This window comes from Micromys minutus (genome assembly GCF_963924665.1).
Source record: "Micromys minutus genome assembly, chromosome: 13".
In the NCBI taxonomy this organism is placed as follows: Eukaryota; Metazoa; Chordata; class Mammalia; order Rodentia; family Muridae; genus Micromys; species Micromys minutus.
The window spans coordinates 2829017-2844658 of NC_137982.1; positions in this window are offsets into that span (position 1 = coordinate 2829017).

Consider the following 15642-nt stretch of genomic DNA (forward strand, 5'->3'; position numbering starts at 1 on the left):
CCCTAACATTGTTGATGATACTCTGCTATGGTTGCAGACAGGACCCTGGCATAACTGTCATCAGAGAGGCTTCACCCAGCAACTGATGGAAACGGATATGGAGACCCACAGACAGACATTAGCTAGAGCTTAGGGAATCCTGTAGAAGACGGAGAGGAAGGATTGTAGGAGCCAGAGGGGTTAAGGACACCACAAGAAAATCTAGAGAATCAACTAACCAGGGCTCATAGGAGCTGACAGAGACTGAAGCAAGGAGCCTGCATGGGGCCGACCTAGGTCCTCTGCACATAGGTAACAGTGTGGGTCCTGGTCTTCATGTGCTTCTGACAGTGAGAGGAGGCGTGTTTCTGGTTCTATTGCCTGCCTTTGGGACCCTTTCCTCCTACTGGGCTGCCTCATCCGGCCTAAACAGGAGAGGTTGCTCCTAGTTTTTCTGCAACTTGATATATCAGGGCTGTTTGATAACCATGAAGGGCTCCCTTTCTGAAGAAAAATGGGAGGAGGAGTGGATGAGGGGAGTGGAAAGAACTGGAAGGAGAGGAGGGGTAGCATTAGTAGGGGTGTAAATGTAATTAATTAAAAAGATAATTCATATGCTATGCATGTCTGTTAGGTCTGGCTGGGCATGTTGGATGTCAGAGAACAGAGAGGTCTGTGGGGATATACAGGTAGGAAATTGAGGGTGAGGTGACTAGCAGGGGACAGGGGCCCAGGGAACCCTTATGACCTGGGTATTCAGTAGAGTCTAAGCCCAGGGTCTGGTCTAAACCCCAGAGCAGGTCAGACTGGACTAGGTGGGCTGGGGATCATCATCATGGAGTAAGAGGTAAGGACGTAGTGAGGAACTAAGACCACAGCCAGGGGCAGAGGGCTATGTGTGCCTCGTCCCATGCGTCCACAGGCTTGCTGAGCAGAAAAGTGTGCTAAACAGATCAAGAGGACAGGCTTCTGTCTGCAAAGACACCCTTGGAGAGTTTACTTAAAATCCAAGGAAGGAGGACGCCTGAGGGAAAGAGTGTTCACCAGCATCTGGAGCTGAGGTCCAGGTGGAGCCCTGTGCACATGTTTATCCTCCCCGGGCCACCTGGGGATGCTTGCCCAGCAACCACGCAGGCTCTGCCCCAAGTCATCCCTCTGTTTCATTGTGAATAACAGTTCTTTCCGTCCCCGGGGAGACTGTGGCCACCAGTGACATCTGCTTTCTCCCTGTTCCCACAGTTCTTGCCCTCCACCGTCTATCTTGACACCTGCTGGGGCTTGCCATACTCCACTGGCTCCTGAGGGCTCTCGGGGACATTGAGGCATTCCACCCACGCTGCAGCCCCAGGGACCTGCCTTGAGTCCTATGGACGCCAGGTGAGAAGCTTGAAGCCTGCAACCAGGCACCCTGAAGTTAGAATGGTACCCTACTCCTCAGAAGAGGAAACCTAGATACCACAGATCTCTGGACAAAGCCTCTAGGCTGCTTTTCCCAGCCTTTGTATCTGAGTGTAGAGTACAGAGCCCTAACCTGCCTTCCAGTGCTGTGCGTGTGGGCACAGCACCATGCCTCTGCTTAACAGAGCCCTGTATATGTAAGCTCAGGTGTGGCCTCCCTCCTGTTAGGGACTCTGGAGACCGAGGTCCTCACTGGACACTGTTCCCACCCCTGCTCGTTCTGCACCCTGGTTTCTCTGACAGCACAGTTACCTGTTGCTCTGGACCAGCTGGGAGCCAGACTTGGCTGTTACCAGGGTCAGGACGGAGCTGAGCAGAGGCAGAAAGGCGGGACAGGGCTGGGCCTGTGATGGGACTTTGGCAGCATCCCAGCCCACTCTTCTGGGCACACAAATGCCTACTGACCTTATGCTGCTGCTCTGATTTGTTGGGACAAGGGCTGGAAGCGGGTGACACACTCCACCCTACCCACCTTGGCACAATGGAGCAACCTGCAGGCAGGCTGTGTGTGTGTCCTTGTGCCCCATCACCCTCTCAGAGCCCCCCACAACTGGGCTACAAGCATCCCAGCTGCTGCAAGCCAGAGGAGTTAGAACTTAGCCCCATGCTTTGCTGGCAGAGTATGAGGTACCCTGTGAGGGGCTAACAAGGGGAACCTAAGAGCAACATCAGCCCCAGAGGCAGTAAAGGAAGAAGGGTGGCTCTCTGCTGGCATCGGGAGCTTCGACACATCCCCTGTCCTCAGGCTTGTCTACCTTGCTAGAAAGCCTGTCCGCTCCACGGTAGCACTGGTATGGCCCCACCTGTGGCCTCGTGCGAACTTCCAGTCAGGACCATAAAGTTTGTCAGCTCTTGAGGTCTGTGTCTCTGAGAATGGGAAGCTCCCACCTGAGGGAAGGCTGGAGAGGAGGCAGGGTTCCTCTGCCTCTTTCAACAGTTCCCTTCTCCTCACTCTCCAGCGTGTCTACTCCCCTTCCCCACAAACCTTCCTGGCCCTCAAACAGCTGGTACCCCTCGGTAGGCCATGAGGATCCTGAAGGGTTTTCAGAGGCTCGGGTGGGAGAGAATCTGAGCAAGGTACAGGATTCAGGATAAACTGTGGGTACCTGGGAGAGAGTGGGATCAGTCCGTGCCCATGACTGTTTCTAAAGCCACATTGTCCCCTTGTGGTCACCTGTGGTTCTGCACCATCTGGGTTCCTTCCTGGACCAGAGATGAGATAAATAGGAGCTGGCTGGCAAGAATGCTGCCCACTTGGGACCTATAGGGACGGAGGAGGGGAGAAACCCTGGCTCTAAACACTGCGGTTTGGACTCGAGACTTCAACCCCAGTGTTGGAAGAAGAGGACTCAGGACCTCTCCAGAGAAGCAGGACCAGGACCAACAGAGAGAGGTAGGTACGGACCTGTTCCTCCCCATGATCCGGGCCTGTGGGGAAGGTATGACAGGGCTGCCACCTCCAAGGACTGTAGACAAAGAGATTAAATCCCAATAAAGCGGGAAATGAGTGGATAGAATTGAAATGGACCAACTGGAGCTGGAGATGACAGAACCCGAGTTTAGTTCCCAGAACCCACATGGCAGCTTCCAGTTGTCTGTGACTCCAGTCCCAGGGGACCTGGCACTGCCACACAGACATACATGCAGGAAAAACACTAATGCACATAAAAACAAACAAATAGATAAAATGGACCAACCAGAAATCAATGCAACACAGTTAAATCTGGAAAGACTTGTAAAAAGATAGCTCAAGTATTTGGCAACCCAGATGACATGTAAAAACTCCACAAAGGACAAAAATCACTAACAGTGACACAGAAGAGAAACAACAGAAAAGTCCTGCACCTAACAAAGTCCAATTTATCATAAAAGCCTTTGCACAAGATTGGAGATGAGGCTTAGCTGGTACAGTGCCTGCCTGGCACCCACGAAGTGCTAGCTTTGATTCCCAGTACCACATAAGACAAAACCAAAACAAGCAGAGGACAGGGTGAAATGGTCAGAGGTTAAAGGCACTTGCCACCAGGATCTACGGTCCAAGTCTAACAGTTGGAAAGATCCTGTTCCATTCCCGAGACCCACAGAATGGAAAAATTAGAATTGTCTCCCAGAAGTTGTCCTTGGACCTTCATATGAGCATTATCACACACACACACACACACACACACACACACAGAGAGAGAGAGAGAGAGAGAGAGAGAGAGAGAGACACAGACACAAAGATACACAGACACACAGGTACACACAGAGAGAGAGACACACACACAGACATACACAGAGAGAGACACACAGAGACACACATAGGTGCACACACATACACACAGAGACACACATGTACACACACACAGACACACATAGGCACACACACTAAATTTAATTGGTGTGATGGTGCAATCCTGCAATCCAGTGCCAGGTGAGTGGGAGAAGCAAGTGTGGGACCAGCCTGGGCTACGAGACTGTGTGTCAGGCTGAAGAGAGGGTTCACTGGTTAAGAGTGTATCATTTTTGCAGAAGACCCAAAGTCATTTCCTAGTATCCTTATTGGGAAGTTCGCATTACTTCTAACTCCATCTCTAGGGATCTGAGGCTTCCCCCAGCAACCGCCCTCATGTGCACAACCCCCACACAACTTAAAATAAGAATAAATCTTACCCCCATCCCCTCACCACCTTTGGTAGTCATGAAAGTGGATGAGGTGGCCTCCTCCCTCATGGACTACACCAGAACTGGCTCTGGTGGGGAGAGCAGAAGAGTTAGCCCCACCCAAGGGCAGGAGTGTAGGGCAGCTGGTTTCACCAAACACTGGCATGAGGTGGCATGAGTGGGGATAGGGGTGGGGTGGGGGCGGGGGTGGGTGGGTGCATTGCCCTCCCCCCCACCATCTGCAGTAGCCAAGACAGCTGACCCTGGGGTCATGAGAGCAGGAGGGCCGGCCCAGCCCCTCACAGGCTGCAGCACTTGGGAGAGTGGGCCCCAAACCTTGACTGGGCAGCACAGTGGAGCTAGCTCTGGAGATGTGGGTGCAGATGAGCTGGCAGGCAAGAGAGCAATAGAGCCGACCTGGACTCCTGCCTGTGGTGGCAGCACTGGGCTCCTGCCTGTGGTGGCAGCACTGGGCAGCTTCCCGGAGCAGTGAGTGTGGAGATAGGGGAACTGATGGGCTGACCAAATCCAGAATTGGCCCTCCCCAAAATCTATATCATCTGTGAGAGGACCAGTCCTGCTGCTCATCCGAAGCTGCAAGATCTCTGGGTCAACAACAGGATAACTGAGGACCCAATGTCGATGGTGTCACAGAAGCCAGAGATCCTGAGCCAGACCAGTGACTCATGGCAGTGAAGATGTGTGGACAGATGTGGCACACACTGACACAGCACAGCTTCCATGATGAGATGGTATCTAGGCTTTGTTTGTTGTTGTTGTTTGCTTGTGTATTTTATTTGGGGGGCGGGGAAGCTGCAAGGGCTAAGGGCAGATATAAGGGAGTGGGGAGATGAGCGTGACTGGGGTACATAATGTGAAACTCACAAAAAATCAATAAAAAGTTTTAAAAAATCTTAAAGCGGGTGAGTGGCACACATCTTTAATCCTAGCCTTCGGGAGGCCAAGGCTGACAAATCTTTGTGAGTTTGAGGCCAGCCTGGACTATAGGGCGAGTTAAGGAAAGCCAGATCCTGTCTTAAAATAAAAACAAGAATGAAAGGAAGAGAGACAGAAAGACAGACAGACAGAGGACAGAGAGACAGAGGCAGACAGACAGACAGACACACGCGCGCGCGCACACACACACACACAGAAATGAGAGAGAGAGTGAGAGAGAGAGAGAATGAGAGAGAGAGATAATGAATCAGGCAGTAGTTCATGAATTTAATAAATCCCAGCATTCAGGAGGCAGAGGCAGGTGGATCTCTGTGAGTTTGAGGCTACGCTGGCCTACAGAGTGAGTTCTATGACAGTCTGGTTACACAGAGAAACCTTGTCTCAAAAAATCAAACCAAACCAACCATAAAACAACAACAAAAACAAAAACAAACAAACAAACAAACAAAAAACCCCCAGATGGTGGGCAAGTGAGTTCCTTGGAGGTGGTCTGTTTATAGAACTGAAATTATAGCAAGACAGTGGTGGTGCATTTCTTTAATCTCAGCACTCCGTAGGCAGAGGCAGGTAGATCTCTGAGTTCGAGGCCAGCCTGGTCTACAGAGCTAGTTCCAGGTTAGCCAGGGATATACAGAAAAACCCTGTAGGTTGGTGTCAAGGTAGTACATAATTGGACAGTAGAAAGTGGGCAGGGACAGAGTTCTGGTAAGGAAAGAGGAGGAGGAGAAAGGAGGAGCTTGAGGGGGAGGCAACATGGAAGCAGACGTGGATGTTTCTTTCAGCACATCTCTAGATGGATAAAGCTGTTATAATTATTTCTAAGAGTTTCTATGGGTCAATTTATCTTATCTAGGTGGACAGTTTATATCTTTGTTAACTGGTTGTAAGCTTATTGTGTAGAGGGATTTCGGATTGAGAGTTTAACATGTAAACCTGTTTGATAAGTTAATTGATTGTTGAGTCATGACTTTACCAAGTGTGTGAAAGCAATGGCTAAGAGGCAGCTGGAACAAGATGTGTGGATGCCAGGTTTTGGGACTAACCGCCTAGGAGATTGTGCACTGGAGTGGCTCCCGTGGAGTGAGACCTCAGGGGAGCGGGGTGACCAAACAGAACCTTTTTAATACTTACCACAACCAAACCAAACCAAACACCTGTGAAATTTCTATAGTAACATCAATAAAGCATTGGGAATTGAAAACACTTATCAGGACTGAAGAAGTGGTTTAGCGGATAAGGGCATTTGTTCTGCAGACATGAAGAAGACCTGAGTTCAAATCCTCGGCACCAACATGAAACATGTACATTGCTACAGATAGCACATATACATACATGTAGCCTGAGATATGCAGATACGGATAGCCTGAGATATGCAGATACAGATAGCCTGAGATATGCAGATACAGGTAGCCTGAGATATGCAGATACAGGTAGCCAGAGATATGCAGATACAGGTAGACTGAGATTTGCAGACTAATGGGCTTGATGGCCAGGCAACCTAGGAGAAGTGAGGGGTGTCTGATTCAGTAAAAGAGTGTCACAAAACCACATGGTCTCTACATGTGAATGCATGGGTGCACACATCTGCACACTAATGTGCATGTACTCCCCTTCCCCTCTATATAAAAAAATAACTACAACAAAATTATTTTTTAAAGATTTATTTATTTTATGTATATGACACTGTCACTGTCTTCAGACACACCAGAAGAGGACATCAGATCCCATTACAGATGGTTGTGAGCCACCACGTGGTTGCTGGGAATTGAACTCAGGACCTCTGGAAGAACAGTCGGTGCTCTTAACCACTGAGCCATCTCTCCAGCCCTACAACAAAATTATTAACGAAACGTTTACAATACCGTCCAAGCCAAAACCCAGAAATGGTTGGATGTCTGTCAACTTGGCTGCAGATCAGGATCTTGGGGATCACCACCGTGATTAGCTGTATAGTGGAGACAGTGCTGTGTCCAACCAAGGGGGTGCCAGGAACACCTCATTAATATGATTATTCATATTAATGTGGCTGACCCTTGACCCAACATTCAGGTGAGCAAGACAGAGAGAGAATGGTTATCCTCACTACCACAGAAATTAGAGACTAGCCAGAGAGGGTCAAGGATCCCCGTGCTAATGCACCTGAGACACTGTCAGACTCAAGTTCAGCTTCAGGCAATGTCAGTGTAACACTTGAGCACATTTAAGCCAGTGACACTACACAGGCCACACCCACACCTCTGCATGGGGGCGGAGACATGGTTGGAATGATAAACTTCACAGAGCAGCCTAGCAAGGCTCTTCTGAGCATCAAGGCTGACAACGGTGACAGCCTGCACTGGCCTGTGATGAGGATGACTTCTGCAGGCCACCACCATACTCACAGCAGTTGTAGGCCACCAAGGGGAGTTAAAACACCCACCCAGCTGGCCTCTGAGCCATCGGGTTACCGAAGCACTGCATGTCTGAGATACTGCCATAGCCTAGAGCTGGCCAGGGAGCCTTAGGTAGCCTCCTATACCTGCCTCTCTAGTATTGGGTTACAAACACTCAGTATTTGCACAGTGTGGTTTTTGTGTGTGACTTTGTGAATGGTGCAAATCTGACTCGGGCCTAATGCTTTCACAATGAATGCCAGGAAAATCCCTGTTTTCTGTGGGGTTTGTTTGGTTTGAGGGTCTTGTTTATTGGTTGGTTGGTTGGTTGGTTGGTTTTGGCTTGATTTTGTGCTTGTTTTTCAAGGCAGAGTCTCTGTATGTAGTCCTGGCTGTCCTGGAACTTGCTGTGTGGCCCACGCTGGCCTTGAACTCAGAGACCCGCCCACTTCTGCCTCCCAAGTGGTGAAATTAAAGGCCCACACCTCCACCACCTGGCTTCCAGTTTTTAAATTTTGTTTTAAATTAAAAGGATGTGTGCATAGCGTTTAAGAACTTCCCCAAGATGCAAAGCAAAGTCATCCACTGCTCCATCCCAGGAAGTAAGCATCGCCTGGTGTTACCATTCTTCATGCTGTCCCCTCTCTAAAGCCATGAAAGGGAAAGGAGTTCACACACCAGTTGCACCACATTCAGCAGAACTGCCAGATGCTGAAGGATGAACATTTGCAACTCTATTTTTCACAAGCTTTCATGTGTCAAGTTGATGCTCACTAACTCCTCAGAGTTGACACCTATCATTCTAGACATATCTGTGGGACATTTCCAGGTGACACCGAGTAAAACTGGTCACCCACTCTGGTAGTAATCAGGGGACCATGTCTAGTCAGCTGAAGGCCAGAGCAGTATGGAGAGAAAACAGTATGGAGATATGGCTCAGTAGAGAGTGTAGAGGGTGGCTCTGATGCTAAGGTGCTGTTCCCCTATTGGTTCTTGATGCATCCATAAAGATGCTAGTGACCAATGGGCTGGGTGGAATCCGTGGGACTTGGGAGTCCTCTTAGGCAAACTAGAGAGAGAAGGATTTTGCCAAGCTTTGGAGGGAGCAAAGGTGACCAGCCATGTGACATCTCAGGCCGAGTGGCCATAGGCCATTTCTCCAGGCTGGAGATTAGAAGCAGCCAGCAATTGAGCCATACGGCAGGTTGAAAATTATGTTAATGTGTATGTATGCTTCATCCACGGTTCCAAGGGAATCTGGGTGGGGGCTGGTAGTGCAGCCTGTTCCCGGAGCTTAAAGTGGGGTAGCACAAACTACAAGCTCCACAAAGAGATTGTTCACGATGTGGGAGGCCTGGCTGGGTTCTTAGCACTGTGGTGGGAGGGGGAAATGCTGAGGGACCAGCTGTGGTGGTCACCATGCAGCTGGAACACTACCTGCACTGACTGTCACTCCCGGTCACAACTTGAGATGTGAAGGAACCGGAGGGCGGAAGTGTACACAGAGGGAGTATAGAGAGATCTGAACATTACAACTTCTGGTCAGAAGATGACTGGGAACTTCAGGACTACAACGAGCTGAGTCAGTACCAGACTCTGGCCCTCCAGACTCCCCTTTTCCAGCCTGTTTTCATCCCTAACCCCTGCACTCCCCAGCCCATGCCCCTGTTACTAGCCTGTCACTTCTCTTCCCCTCGAGAATGCCACCATGTGTCTCCTAGTTTCATGGCCTGGAGACTCTTCCCCGTTTTTCCCCCTTGCCACTTAAAGCCCACCTTTGGGAGTTGTCACTGCCCAACAATGGAAGTAGATGGCTTAGACTCTAGACTCATCACCCGGTAGCCCCAGAAAAGTTAAAAGGAAACAAAACATAAGGGTCTAGAAAGATGGCTAGTGGTTAAGAGCACTGGCTTCTTTTCCAGAGAACCTACATAGTGGCCTGCAATCACCTATAACTCTGGTCCCAAAAGATATAATGCACATACGCACATACAGATGAGACACCCACAAACATAAAGAAACCGAACAAACAAAAACCATAAGAATCAAACACCCTGACCCTCCTGACTCCTGTCTTTGTAGGGGTTACTGTTGCTATGATGAAATACTGAGGCTAAAAGCATCTCGGAGAGGAAAGGATTTATTTGGCCTAAATCACAGGCCAGTGAGGAAAACCAAGGCAGGAACCCAGTCCAGGCAGGGATCTAGAGGCAGGAGCTGATGCAAAGGCTATGAAGAATTGTTGCTTACTGACTTGCTCCTTGTGGCTTGCTCAGTCTATAATGCTCTCTTATAGAAACCATTAGACAGGGGTGGTACCTCTCACAAGAGGCTGGGTCCAGTCATATTAACCATAATTAGAAAAATGTCCGACAGGCTTGCCTACAGCCCAATCTTTGTTTATGTGGTTGGTTTTGTTATGAGATAGGGTTTTTCAGTACAGTCCTGGCTGTCCTGAAACTTGCTCTTTGTAACTAGACTGGCCTTGAACTCAGAGATCCACCTCCTCTGCTACCCAAGTGCTGGGAATAAAGGCAGGCACCACCACTGCCCAGCTATAGCACAAATTTATGGGAACATTTTCTCAACTGAGGTTCCCTCCTCTCAGAAGACTAACGTGTATCAAACTGACATGTAGTTCATGTTCATCCCTGAAATGATAAAATCCAACCCAGGCCAGCTGATCCCATAGAGGAGGCAGAGCCCTAATAGAGACTTCCTGTGGGCAGGCCTGGCAGGTTTTCAGGAGAAGTGCTGTCTCTAGGTTAGCTCCCTGGGGAGGTGCCCACCTTTCAGAACAGAAGCTGTCAACCAGCCAGGATGTCGTGTCATAGCTGAATTAGCCTCAGCCTTCCATCTGTGCTTCTCCGGGACCTGTGCCTGGTGCCAAGAGGTTAGGACTTATTCCTGAGTCAAGGTCTTTGCCTATATGGCTGGTGAACTGCATGAGCGGGATCTATTTTTTTTTTTTTTTTTTTTTTTTTTTTTTTTTTAATGCTGAGGCTTAAGGATCTCAGTCCTAGGAATCCCCAGAGGTCATGAGACCTGGACTCTGCCCAACTAAGTCCCTGGAGGGTACAGGTATTGGTGGCTTGGAGGTGATGGCCCCTGGGCAGGTTGGCTTATGCTTTGTGTCGGGTGACTCAGATACCTGGGGTCTGAGACCCAGTCTCAGTGAACCTAATAGAGAGATAAAACCCAAGTGTTAGCCCAGTTCTAGGGCTCCAGCAGGCAGGTTTTGTAGAGTGTGGTGTTTGGCCTGAGCAACAGTGGTCAGCAGCCAAAAGGTCAGGCCTCTACGGCACAGCCCAACCTTCCTGGGGACCCGGATGGTGAAGTCAGCGGGGGAAGTTAGAGGGACTTCCTCTGCTTCTGGGATCCATGGACGCAGGGTTTTCACCAGGCCAAGCCAGGCCAGGGCTAGCGTTCGGATGAGTTCCAGACATGCGTGTAGGCCTCTTCTTGGGCCACGTCCCATTCCTCCAGTCTCCACAGGCCATGCACCACAGGGTCAGGGCAAACTACTCAGCAAACCCCACGTTTGCTGGACAAGAAACTGTGGCCCAGCTGGATCCAACAGTTAGGACAGATCTGGTCAGCCACTGTGGGCTGGTCTTGCCCTGGTGTGACAAGGGTAAAGAGGAGGAGGTCACATTCTACGGCAGATCCAGGACTCCAAAGGCTCTCTAGGGTATGAATGAGTGGGCTGTGTCCGGCTGTAGTCTCAGTGCTCGGGACGGGCAAGAGGAGTCCATGTTTCAGGCCAGCCTTAGCTACTCAGTGAGACGGCATCTTAAAAAGAAAGGAAAAGAAATAGAAATCTGAGATGGATCAGCAGATAAAGGTCCTTGCCACCAAGACCAAAGACCTGCATTCCGTCCCCATAGTGGGAGAGAAGCGTGTGATCTTCTGCACAAACGTACTATATAGTGCATGTGTACATTTGTACAGACACACACACACACGACAAATAAACTGTTTGTTAATCAAAGTGAAAAAAAGAAATAGGAAAAGGATGGGAGGGAGTTGTGGTTTCTGCCGGGGTGGAAGAAACGAGCTGGGGCTGCTGATCCCATTTTACAAACCAGCAGTGGCGGGGGCGGCGGGGGCGACGGGGGCGACGACGACAACAACAACAACAACAACAACAACATTAGAGAGACCATCCAAGAAGGACCTGAGCGAACAGCAAAGTTTCCAACCTACTGCCTAGTTTCCCAGGAGAGGGCGGGAGGCAGGAGTGCGGTGCCCCCTTGCCACAGCCTAGCCGGCCCAGTGCTGTTCCATGTCCACTAGAGGGCGTCTGGGGCCTGGGCTCTTTTGTGTGTGTGTGTGTGTGTGTGTGTGTGTGTGTGTGATATTTTATTTATTTGCATTTCAAATGTTACCCCCTCTCCCGGTTTCTCCTCCTCAAACCCCCTATCCCATCCCTCCTCCCCAAGCTTCTATGAGAGAGCTCCCCCACCCGCCCACCCACTCGCACCTCACAGCCCTGGCACTCCCCTACACTGGGGCATCTCGAAAATTATGGAACGCTTCGTGCGGCGGCCAAGCTCATCTTCTCTGTATCTTCCCAGTGTTAGTATACGTGCTGCCGAAGCGAGCTCGGGGCCTGGGCTCTTACACCACCTTCAGGTTGTTAGTCAGTTCCCCTCATTTTCAGCAGCTTCAGCTCCCTGGGGACTGCAGAGATTTCGGCAGCAAGTGTGGGGGTGGAAGCTTGTATGCGTGACCTGGTTTCTCTGGTTTAGTATGACCTGCGGTGGCCACAGCTTCTCCAGGCCTCCCTCGGTTTTCTCACCTGACAAATTTGGATACTTCTGGCTACCACAGTGCAGCCCAATGGTGTCCACGCACAGTGGGGATCTTTCCAAAGTGGCTGCCAACTGCCCTTTTCCTTTCCCTGCTGGGAGTAGGTGTTGGTCCCCTCACAGGCCTCCCCTTCCCCCTGCCCCTGGTAGCATAGGGGACAGACAGGAAGGCGGGCAGAGTGGAGCAGCACTTCCTCTTGGGCCAGGGGGAGCAAGGGCAGGCCCTGATAAGGCACACATGGCCCTCTGCACGTCCGCCTTTTGTCCCAGCCCCACCAGCCTTTCCTGCTCATGTCTGCCGGGGCGGGAAGACTGGGGCCTGCCTGTGTCTCCCTTCCCTCTGCATCTCTCAGCCTGGGGCGCTAGAGAATTTGAAGCCTCGGGCACAGCAATTCCTGGGATGAGCACATGCCACAGGCTCAGTGGCTTCAGGACGGGGTGAGGGACACTGCAGGTACTTTCCAGGCCCACACCAAGGCTCTGTGCTCTCCTCTTAGGTGGGTAGGGTGTGGGAGACGGAGAGCCTTCCTACTCTCACTTGCCCTGACAGCATTAGGATTCCTGACACTCTTGTGTCTGACTCTACTCCAAGGTCCCTCTGTGGCTTTCTAGCCTGGTGACCCGCAGAGGCTGTTCTGTCTCCAGTGACACTGCACTCCAGCCAGTGACAGATTGAGGGACTGACATCCTTGCCCCCGTGGTCCTCATTCAGGGTATTCAGTGACCAAGCAGTGACCACCTGGAGCCCACACAGTAACATCAATGACATTGTGATCCCTTTGTGACCATCTAGCTAACATAGTGACTATCCAATGACAATCTAGTTGCCAGTACTGACTACTCAACGGGTACTGAGCAGACAGAAGGACCTCGAAATAAGCTTCACAATGATTACTGGCTGTTTATGACCATAACAACTACAGTGGCCATGCTGTAGACATCCAGTGACACAGTGGTCACAAGGGACACCGTGAACTCAGTCCCCATGCAGTGACCGTGCATGAAATGGGTCACTGTGTTCAATGAGTGGTCATTACGTGGTCATTGTAATTGTGGTCACCGCATGATTGCTGTTGGTGATGCCTATGTCACTGTGCTGTTGAAATTCTATGATCACTGTGGCCATTAGATGATCATGGTGTGGTCACTGCATAGTTGATCATTGCATGATCATTGGATAGTGGTGGTCACTCTCTGGTCATTGTGTGGATCCTGTGTTCACGTTTGTGGTTATTGTCACTTGGCAGTTACTATGTGGCCACTGTACAGTCAATGTGTCACGTTATGTGATCGTACCTGGTCTTTGGGTGGTTATGGGCTCATTAATGTAGGTCATGACAAGATCACTACCTGGTCACATGTTTATTACATACCCAGTGGACTGTGTGGTCACTCACTGAATGGTCACTGTGGTGACCACATGTTCACTGTATGTGGTCACTATGGCCCTGAGATTATCATGTGATCACTACACAGTCCTTGCAGTCACTAGAGTCACTGTATGATGTATGATTGCTGCTGCATGGTCACCACGTGGTCACTACGTGCCTGGCGGCTGGTTGCTGGGTGACCACTTTGGCAACTGCGGCCACCGTGAGGTTTCTACTCTCAGGCTCTGCGTGATCGAGGTCATGGAACAATCTCCCCTTCCTAGTTAATTCTGCTGGTGCGACGGGCTCTCTCTCTTCTGGGCGGTGCTCCAGTGCAAGTTCGTGTCCTCCCCATCGTCGTGGATGGTCTGTTGGGCTGACAGCTGCACTGGCTGCTGTCACAGTCCTACAGCGAACACGGGAGGGTGATGTCCCTTCCAACACTGACCTCGTGTTCTTTCCCACGCGCTTTAGGGGGGCTGCTGACCTCACAGTGCTTCTCCTCTGACATCTAGAGGAGATCACACTCCTTTCCAGGCTGCGTTTACTATCTGTGTCTTTTAGTAGAATAAATGTGCTTGCAATGTGGTCACCATTGTTACTCATTCCAAAACCTTTTCCGCCTTCAAGCTGAAATGTTTTCCATTAACAGACACCCCCATGTCCAACTCCTGTAACTACTGAGAAGCTATTTATCTCTCACACTGGACACTCCAGGTACAAGGAACCACTAGTGTGTGTCCTATACCACTGGCTTCCTGGCCAATTCTCCCATCCTATAGCATAAATCACAGCCCCCCACCCCCCATCTCTTCAAGGTCTCACTATGTAGCTGAAACAGGCTCTATAGACCCGGCTGGCCTCAAACTCACAGAGATTCACCTGCCTCCCACATTGGGATTAAAGGTTTGCACTTCCACCTCTGGCTGTTCTTCAAGCGGTGCTCTGGAGCCAGCAGCTTGATGCTATGCCCTCTGTCCTGGTGCTACCACGAGCTGCTTCTCACCCATCTGTGCACTCTCCTCCTCGCTTCTGTCAATCCTTGTCCAGACCACGGATGTGAAAACCCACTTCCAATCTGTTCGGAGGCTACCTGGGAGCAGACTTTCTGGAAGGTATGGTAATTTTTAGAAATTGGAGCTGCTTTCTTCTTGGTGAGACGGGGTGCCGGGCCTCCTGCCTCCTCCCAGGCACCGGCATTGTACATTGTTCTTCCAACCAGAGCTGGAAGCCAGGGCTTCACGCTCACTAGGCAAGCAGTCTACCGATTGAGTCACATCCCTAACCACAAGGCTCTTCCTTTTCATGTGTGTGTTTGGAAAACAGTGGCCCCTCAACCCACTGATCCCCATTCAGAAGTAAAAGGGGAATGGACTCTCCTGCAACATGCAACATCTCAAAGGTGATGAGGAGTCCTGGTTGGACAGTTCTAGGGTCATGGAGATCCAGGGAGTGGTGGAGACTTTTCAGGGGTTTTCTAAGAACTGCATGGGGGCATAGGAGTGCTTCTGTGGAACAGAAAAATGTCTCATAATAAGTCCATGGTGGTGGATTCCCCAAGACCAACTGCCCAGTGCTGTAGCCTACTGCTTGGTACTCCAGAGGCAGAGAACTTTGTGGCAGCCAGGGCCACACAGAAAGCCCTGGAGTGCAAGTTCCCAAATGTGATGGCTGAGGTCTTGTGGTAAGGGGCACACAGAAACCTCTCTACTTGGTTCAGTCAGTTCTTCTGTGAACCTACAAAACAAAGCATGAGGCCTCTGCTGATGTGCAGGCTGCCCCTTCGCATCTCCTTGGTGACGGAGGTGGCCTGGGACGGACCTCCTACCTGTCATTAAGCTGTGTGTGACTGGCACCACAGCCCCACAGACGCCAGGTTTGGAGGCATCGCTTTTATGGTGCGAGCATTGATTCAGGGTCTCTTCTAAAGACTCCAAACTACTTCACAGTCCACTCAACAAACATTGATCCTGATTTTCATTTAAAAAGAAAAACGAGTAAGTAATTCCTGTCCTGGAATGGCCCTTTCCAGCCACCTCTGGGCACAGGCTG